At 43.7% G+C, this 8,769-nt stretch overlaps 1 long non-coding RNA gene across 1 annotated transcript; it reads left to right on the top strand.

Annotated features, from left to right (window-relative positions):
- The first annotated feature begins 763 nt into the window (after positions 1-763).
- On the top strand, positions 764-8,769 carry LOC135974356 (uncharacterized). Its single transcript, XR_010591598.1, has 2 exons — positions 764-1,055; positions 8,381-8,769. It is a non-coding gene; the product is annotated as an uncharacterized LOC135974356 (long non-coding RNA).

The raw sequence follows: 8,769 nt of genomic DNA on the forward strand, positions 1-8,769 counted from the left end.
ACCATTAATGTTAGATTAATGCAGATGTTTGAGGTTTAATTCACATAAAAGCTCCTCATTTTCTGACACGAGGGCTTGGTCACTTTAAAATCCTCTCTATTAAGGTAAGCACTGTCAGTTGGTTTTATTGCACACTAGGAATTTTAATAATTATTCTGAATTAATATGATATCTGGCATCATTATAACTTTGCAAAAAATGTAGCTTTTATTACACAATGGGATTTCTGGGTTGGATTTAGTCCTTTGGGGTGAGGCTTAGAAAAACTCTTTCACCCTCCCTCACTACTCAAGGGTCATTGCCTCCTGTCAACCCAGTTCACACGACTATGCACAGGGCAGACCTAGGGAGGGGAAGAAACTTTAGGATGCTCCTAAAATGGACCACACTGAAAAATGTTTTCCAAATGACTTTTTTCAAGATAAACAAGCCCGGCTACTCTGTGCATTTTCTGGTGAATGTCAGCATATAACTAAAGCTTTACAAACATTAACTACCCTCTCAATCCACAGTGAGGTAGGTAAATATTATTATTATCCACATTTTGCAGCTAGGGAAATTACAGCAAAAAGTTAAGTGATTTGTCCCACAGCGTGGGAGTCTGTATCAGAGCCAGAATTAGAATTCAGGAGTCTCTTGTTCTCACTTCTGTGCCTAGACCAGTACACCTTACTGCCTCTCATACTATTGAGTTGCCCCTCACTGTGGCCAGAAGAAACTTTAGCTGTGGATTTATACAACTAAATGATGAAAATGTTAACCTCTCTGTGACTCAGTTTCCACATCTGTAAATGGAGATTGTCACATTCTTTTCTTCTAGTGTACCTCATTTGGGTGGCTTCTGGGTGCTTCCTTCATCCCCCACACCTTTTTCTTTTCACAGGGGCTGCTGTAAAGTCAGTCTGAGAAGGGCTTATGTGCCTCTGGCTACAAGTATCAGCAAGACAGTTCCTCTTCTGCCTTCTGACAGTATCCAAACCAGACAGGCAAAGATTAACAGTCCTACAGCCCACAAAGAGTCCAGGTTCATCCCATTCACCTTGCAAGACAACCAGGTGAGTCATCTCTGAGGTAGGGTTGGTTTGCTAATCAGTCTAAGAGGCCCAGGTTGAGCTTCCTGGGCTCTAAGGTGGAGGAAGAGTTAAGAAGGTCCCTCTACTCAACCAGAGGGTACAGACAGCAGTGAATCTCCAGTAATTCTCAGAGCCAGCAGCCTTTGCTATATGGACCCAGAGAGCTTAGTGATCTTCCCTCTAGGTGCTACCCCTCACTGGGCTTGGGTCCTCCCTTTTAAGAAGCCAGCCATTTCCAAGTGCAGCAGGCCTCACAGGTGCATGGGGTTGGAGCTACTTGTGCCCAGGAGAGTTCATTAACTCCTTGCTGACGGGGGTGGGACAAGTTCCTATACAGGGATAACAACACTTGCCTTCCTCTTGGAGTGGGGATGGGGGGGTATGACAATTAGAAAGTAAATGTTTGTAAAGTGCGATATAATTCCTAAAACTCACCAGAATATGCATACAACCCTCTAAAGGCTGGAGAGTTAATTGTTGCCACACCTCAATTTATATGGACAATTATCTCATGATAGACCTTTCTGCAACTACTGAGGCTGTGTTATTCATTCATGTTAATATAGCATGTTGAGTACAGCTGGTTGAAATTCAGAATTTCTGTTCTGCTGGAAATTCTGACATCAAAATTTCCTTTCCTCTCAGATTGAAATGAAAAGTTGAAATTTCAATTTCTCATGAAAAGAAAATTCAGACAAATTGTTTTATGGAAACATCCAGACGACTTATTAAATGTTTTGTTTCAATAAGGTTGAAGTGCTTTATTTCTGTGTTATCATTTTAAGATAGATTGTATATATTATAACACAGAAGTCAAAATGGTAACATTGAAACAAAGTGCTTTGATCTGATCAAATTAAATGTTTCAATAATTAATGTGAAAACTTCAAACAAAATCAATACATTCCCATGAAAGGTTTCAAGAAATTTTTCGACCAGCTCCCGCGATGAGTGAATAAGAGTCAAGTTTTGTTTGGGGAGGGTGAGGCAGGAGTCCGGAAAATTTGGTGGGGAAGGGTGACTAAAGGCAAAGTTTTCTGTAAGCCTGGCCAAAATTGCTAAGAGGAGCCTTCCATTCAGCACCTAAACATACCATTATCTCATTCAATCTATGTCATCTTAAACAATATCTTCCCACCACCAGTTTGCTGCTCACAAACATCTATATGAAACTAGAAGCACTTCCTCTATACTGTTCTGCTTTCGATATTTTGGAGTTTCTCAGACACACCCTTTGAGTTTCCTCACAAATTCTGCAGCTTTTCTACTTCTTTAATCATACCCTTAGTGCCTGCCTTTCTGTCTTGTTTCCATTGTATCTGAGACTTTCACATCCTGCTGTTGCAATGAGAAAAATATCCTTCTCTTTTTCTGTAATTTTAAATTAATAACTGTTCTTTGGAATTCCTCTTTGAAATAAGGAGAACACTAACCCACTGACTGTGGACCCAATCTTGCTCCCATAGGCACTCAACAGAAGTAGACCCAGGCCCTTATCTGTTTGCCTTTTAAACTATCAGTTTGAGGCAGTATGACACTTGATACAAAAATGGTCTACTGGCTTGTCACTTTGACTACGTCATTCTCCCTTTGCATCCCTCTATTGGCTCCCCTTTTCCATGACCTCAACCATTAAATACTTGTCCTCACTTTTAAGGCCCTACATGTTCTACAGTAGACCTAACCCTATCACTCAGGGCCGCACGGGGGGGGGGGGGGGAGGGTAAGTGGGGCAATTTGCCCCAGGCCCCCATGAGAGTTTTTCGGGGCCCCTGGAGCAGGGTCCTTCACTCGCTCCGGGGGCCCCGGAAAACTCTCGCAGGCTTCTTCCGCTCCAGGTCTTCGGCGGCAGTTCGGCGGTGGGGGGTCCTTCCGCTCCGGGACCCGCCACCGAAGTGCCCTGAAGACCTGCGGCGGGGCGTCCTTCTACCCCTTCTACCCCGCCCCCTGAATCCTCTGGGCTGCCCTGCTATCACTTATACTGTATTGAGTTCTCAGCCCCTGACTCGTCTCTTCTTTGTGTGTTTGGCAAATTTTCCAACGAGCAGCTCCATGCTTTCTCCCAAGCCACCCCTTATGCATGGAACTCTCTGCAAAAGCCCATAGAATCCATTATCCTTCAAATCTCTCCTGAAACTTCACCAGTACTGAGGTGCCTCAAAATACTCAGTAGTGGCTAGGGAGTTGATATGCTGTGGTTGCTACTTAGTATAATAATCATAACGGTCACAGCATTAACCTTGAGATCCCTATGTCTGTTTTCCGTATCCACCTATTCTCTCTCCTCTTATACTTACAATGGAAGCTCTTTGGGGCAGACACTATCTTTTAGTTATGTGTGAATGCAGAGCCTAGAAGAGTAAAGTCCCAGTCTCTGGGTGCTACTGCAATACAAATAAACACTACTGCAACTACACTGCTTTGTACCTGCTCTACCATCATATTTATCTTGGACCTAATTCCAAGAGAACCTGGACCAGTTTGTGGTTTAAACCTGAAATCCCAAAGGATAAACTTCAGATAGCTGAACAAATGTAACTCTGAATTAATGAGCATGCTCTTACAAACCCCTTCAAATTAACACCACCCACCCACCCCAAGTTTTGGGCAGCACAGACTATGAGCCCAACCCTGGTAGAAGCTTGATGCCTCCTTGAGTTACCCAGAGCCCTCAGCTCTCACTGGAGTCAGTGGGAAATGAAGGTGCACAGCATCTTGCAGAATCAGATCCTAGATATAATAATGTGGAACTTGAGCTACTTTTATTTAACCAATTATTTTCCATACAGTGGGGCTGATGTGGCAGTTCTTATTCTGGAAAAAGTCTCCTCAGAATCAGGGGGAATAAGGATTGTGCGGTGAAGGCCAGAATACTGAGGCAAATTATTAGTGACTTTTACTAACTATCCTAGAAAACAATGTTGCTCATAGGCTTTATGAATATACATTTTATAATCCCTCCCCATTCTAACACTTATTTACAAAATGACGCCCAATCATTTCACTCAGAGAGATCTCTTCTTCTCTTCATGTGCAGGGGTTATTCCAATTAGTGTTAATGGGAGTTATTAGTGTATCAAAAAGTAGACTCAATAGATTCTTTAAACATTGTAATGACAAGGATGTTGGAAAATGTAAGCACGAGCAGCCTGCATGTATACAGCCAATAACCCACAATGAAACAAGAGATGGGCCTGAATCACAACCTCACCTCTGATCCCCCCCCCATGTGTTTTGGGGTGATTTAAATAAAAGGCCTCTGAGTTTGTTGCTGGTTGGACTGAACAGGCACAGAAGTTCTTTTCCAGATGTGGTTTGGTGCATCACTAGCTGGTGAGACACTCTACCCCTTCCTCACCCCACTGCCCCCTTTCCTCCTGTTCTTAGCTTCAGGGGCGGCAGGTTTGTAGAATTTTTGGTAGTGCCCAGAATAGGTCCAAGTCCCCCCACCCCCCATACCTGCCTTGTAAGCTGATATATATTTTTAAAATAATATAAAAATGGACTGGAAACAGTAAGCGTTTAACAGTTTCCCTATATAGCACAATGTGGGGTGGGGTGGGGAAGAGGGCTCTGGCTGAGGATGCAGGCTCTGGGATGGGACTGGGGATGAGGGGTTTGGGGTGTGGGAGGGGGCTCAGGGTTAGGGCAGAGGGTTGGGGTGTGAGGGGATGAGGGATCTGTCTGGGGATGAGGGGTTTGGGGTGTGGGAGGGGCTCAGGGTAGGGCAGAGGGTTGGGGTGCGGGGGTGAGGGCTGCAGAGTGGGGCTGAGGGGTTCACAGTGCAGGAGGGGGCTCAGGGCTGGGGCAGAGGGTTGGGGTGTGTGGGGGGATGAGGGCTCTGGCTGGGGTTGCGGGCCCTGGGGTGGGGCAGGGCTGGGGATGAGGGGTTCATGTGCAGGAGGGGGCTCAGGGCTGGGGCAGAGGGTTAAGGTGCGGAAGGGGGAGGACTCCGGCTGGGGGTGCAGGCTCTGGGGTGGGACAGGGCTGGGGATGAGGAGTTTGGGGTGCAGGCAGGCTGCCCCAGGGCTGGGGCTAGAGAGGAGGACTCCACAGTCCCCCCAGCAGCACATTCACCTGGCACCATCACTGCACATGCTCCTAGTGGCCGGACCCCTCTCAGGTCCAGGAAGCCCCCTCACCTCCCCTGTGGTGGGTGCCGGGGGGGCGGGGGCAGGGCTGCCATCACATGTGCACCTACTCTCCTGTGGCCACCGTCTCAGCCTGCTGCCAACGCCGCTCCCTTTTGTAGCCGGCAGTGGCCAGTGAGGGAGCGCAGCACAGAGCTGCAGGGACACTCCGGGGGAGGTGCACTGGGGCGGCAGGCGGGGCCAGGGGAGAGACCTGGCCCCGAACATTGGTGGATCTGGGCCCCCATGCCCTGAATTTGCTGGAGCACAGGCACCAAGGGCTCATATAACTCATCGCCACTGCTTAGCTTCTCTTGCAGTCACCTAAAGGGGGAGAGAGAAAGAGAGAAGAGACTTCCCTCCTGCCTCTCTGAGGTCCCTGGCCTCTACCTCCCCTTTTAGCAGCTTCCTCCCCCCCCCCCCATTTCTGAACACCATCTTCTGCTGCCAAAAGCAGGGAGCAGAGGCTTCTCCTCTCTTCCCCCAGCTCCAGCTTCTCAAGGTGAGGGGAAGGGAAAGAGGCTAGCCCTTCTCAAATTACTCAACTCCCCGATTCCTGGAGTCCATGGTTTCTAGCTTTCCAAAGGCTCCACACCTTATTTTCTCAATCCTCACAACCACAGCTCTCCCAAATTCTCATAAAAGGCTTTGCTCTCTCTAGCCCCCTCAGATTTGCATCTACCCCAGACTGCTGGTCCCTTGGCTCCTATTTCCTCGTCAACCTTCACTTCCTATGTTCCATCTGCCCCCCCAGATCCCTGCCTTCTTTAACCCCAAACCCAAAGCTCTCCCACCCACCTTCAGACTCTGGTGTGTCTGCAGGCCCTGTTCTTCAAGTACTATATCACCCATCCCCCCCAGCCCCTTCAAGGCTCATCTTCCCTATCCTGCTGCACTTAAATTCAGCAGTCTGAGGCGGTGGGTGGTCTTTTTGCTGTCCTTTCAGCTTCTTTCCCCCAGCTCACACAAAATAATACGTTACATTTTAGAATACAGCAAAGATTACATATTCCTTCATGTGGGAGTGAGAGTTCAAATAACATATTGCAATTCTGCAATAAGGGATATGTATTCACTGTACTTTACAAAATCATATGTATTCATAGAATTGTAACGTAGATGTCTTTGTCAGTAGCACAACACATGCTATGTAAAGAGCAAACTAAAGATCTGTAATTCACATTGCCATTTAAGTTTACTTTTTCTAACATCATTGTTCATGGGATTTGCTCAGTTATAAAACCTATTAATCAATCAAGTTCATTCTAACAAATCAATCAAACCTGCTAAAAAAAAAAGGTATCTTTAGCTCAGTAAATTCTTATTTGTCTCTGCAGAGAAAGTCAGGCTAGGAACAGTCTTACCACTAGATGGTGCTGTGGGAATGTAACCAGCAGCATTTTGCATGTTAGGGCCTTGTTTGGTTTTGTACCTCAATTTTAAAATTGCTATACACTTGGGTCCCTTCATGCTTCCTAAGGGATGTCATTGTGATCGCTATTTAGTAGTTGAGTGTACATAAAATTGATGTTGAGCATTACCACAGCTGTTACACACTATTTTATGTTGATGTTGTGACTTTTTTAAAATGCTCATTATTTGAAGAAAATGTTAACTCTTCAGAAGATTCTGTGGGAGTGCTCTGAAGGTCCTGGTTACATTTTCTGTATGATTTACTCATCTTAAAATGTTCTGATTTAGACTGCTTGAGAAAATATAATCCTGGTTTATCGCTGAGACTGATTTTTCAGAAATAAACACTTTGAACTGAGTTTCCCTGGAAATGTTGGAAATACAGCTACAGAAGACCTTTCAGTCTTCTAAACAACCCCTATCACAATATTCATTGTTTTTTACATTAGTAAACAAAACATATATGGTTAAAATGGTTAATGATTATTACAGATCTCTCTCCTTTTTAAACATACATAAGCTTTTTATTTTAATTCCAGTTTCTGTGTTTGTAGAAATATTTCTACAGATTTTTTATTTGAATCTCTGAAAGTAGCCTTATTTTTATCCCATGAATTTTAAAGTTCTTTAGAGTGGAAACTAATTTTTCTTTTTCTGTACTTGTATTGTCGCATGCTAGTGCCCAAAGTATATTCCTATAAATCCAGAAAAAAATGCAGTGTTACTGGGGAAGGCATTTGGTATCTAGTACCCATCAATACTTTAATTTAGATTTCATTTGTATTTTAGAGAATCTGAAATTTAAGTGATAGAACAGTTTTGTGTTGCATCTACAGAAATGACATTCTTTAAGACTTTTGCCTAATTCAGCCTATGCACTGTCCCTAATGGCATTTCAAAAAAGGACATGAAGCTGTTCCATTTCTTTGGTATAATGTATTTGTATCAATTTTCAACAACAAATGGACAGCAAGGGAAATATGGCAATGACTGTGTTGTTTAGACTGGCCAAGCAGAGGGTACTTTAATTATCTTGGGGTTTATAGCACTGTACCTACATTACTGTTATCATCACAGAATTATTTTTAAATAGGGTTGTGTGTTGTTGGTTATTAGAGCATCACCATTATCTCTCCATCATTGTGGCAGTTTGACATCTCCAGCCTACCTGATAATGCCTCATAACCATGTAGATAATCTACCATAATCTCAGCGTCAAGTTCTGTAGCCTCACCACTTGTGTTACATTCTCACAGATTCTTTTTTCTTTAAGGAGTTCATGTATTACTGTTCAAGAAAATATATTCTTTGCTTATTTTTACTTAGCACTACCATCCAGCTGGCTAGAACAATAGTTACCCTGCTTTCTTCTGACAAGAGAATTTAAGCCATTTGATATAAAACACCCGTGGGACCTCAGTTCTACTTTCACACTATTTTAACTCAGTGGAGTTAGTCCTGATTTACACCAATGTAACTGATAGGAGGATCAAGTCCATTAATTCTATTAGAAGTTACATGAAACCACTGTGTGTATTGCAGAAGACATTCTAATAAATAGGGTCAATTGCATCTGATTTCTTTTTTTATTATTATTATGAAGGGTAACAAAGCTTTCCTGAACTGCAGTATTTAAAGCAACTGAACTATGTGGAATCTCTCCCCTCAACTGCTATTACACAGCTTGCAACCTTTTGTTCAAGAGATTAAGTTTGCATCTCTTCACATTATCTCTTTGTAATTAGAAAACTTTCATTTTGACAGAGAAAATGTGCCAGCCTCCCTATGAGCCTTGCTACAAGCCAATGCAGAGTGCCATCTGGAGAACTGATGCCGAAGTCGAGCAACAACATCCTGTCATATTTTATCTGGAACTTTGCAACAGAACGACTAAGAACATCTTAAGCTTCATTTGTCTGGCTCTCTAGTGCTTTTGGCAGAGGTCATAACCAGTAGTGGTTTTGTTGATTTGCTGCATCAAAACTAATTAGGTTACAGCTCTCACTGACAGAGCCTCTGATAATAGTGTAAATGCCCCAGGCTTTAACTTTACCCATTATGTCAAAGTAAAGTTTAAGACTCATAAAAACATACTCATGTCGGCTTTTTAGCTGTAAAATGCAATGTCTATTGAAGATACTTATTCAGCTTGA

Source organism: Chrysemys picta, chromosome 11, assembly GCF_011386835.1.
Source record: "Chrysemys picta bellii isolate R12L10 chromosome 11, ASM1138683v2, whole genome shotgun sequence".
Lineage (NCBI taxonomy): Eukaryota > Metazoa > Chordata > Testudines > Emydidae > Chrysemys > Chrysemys picta.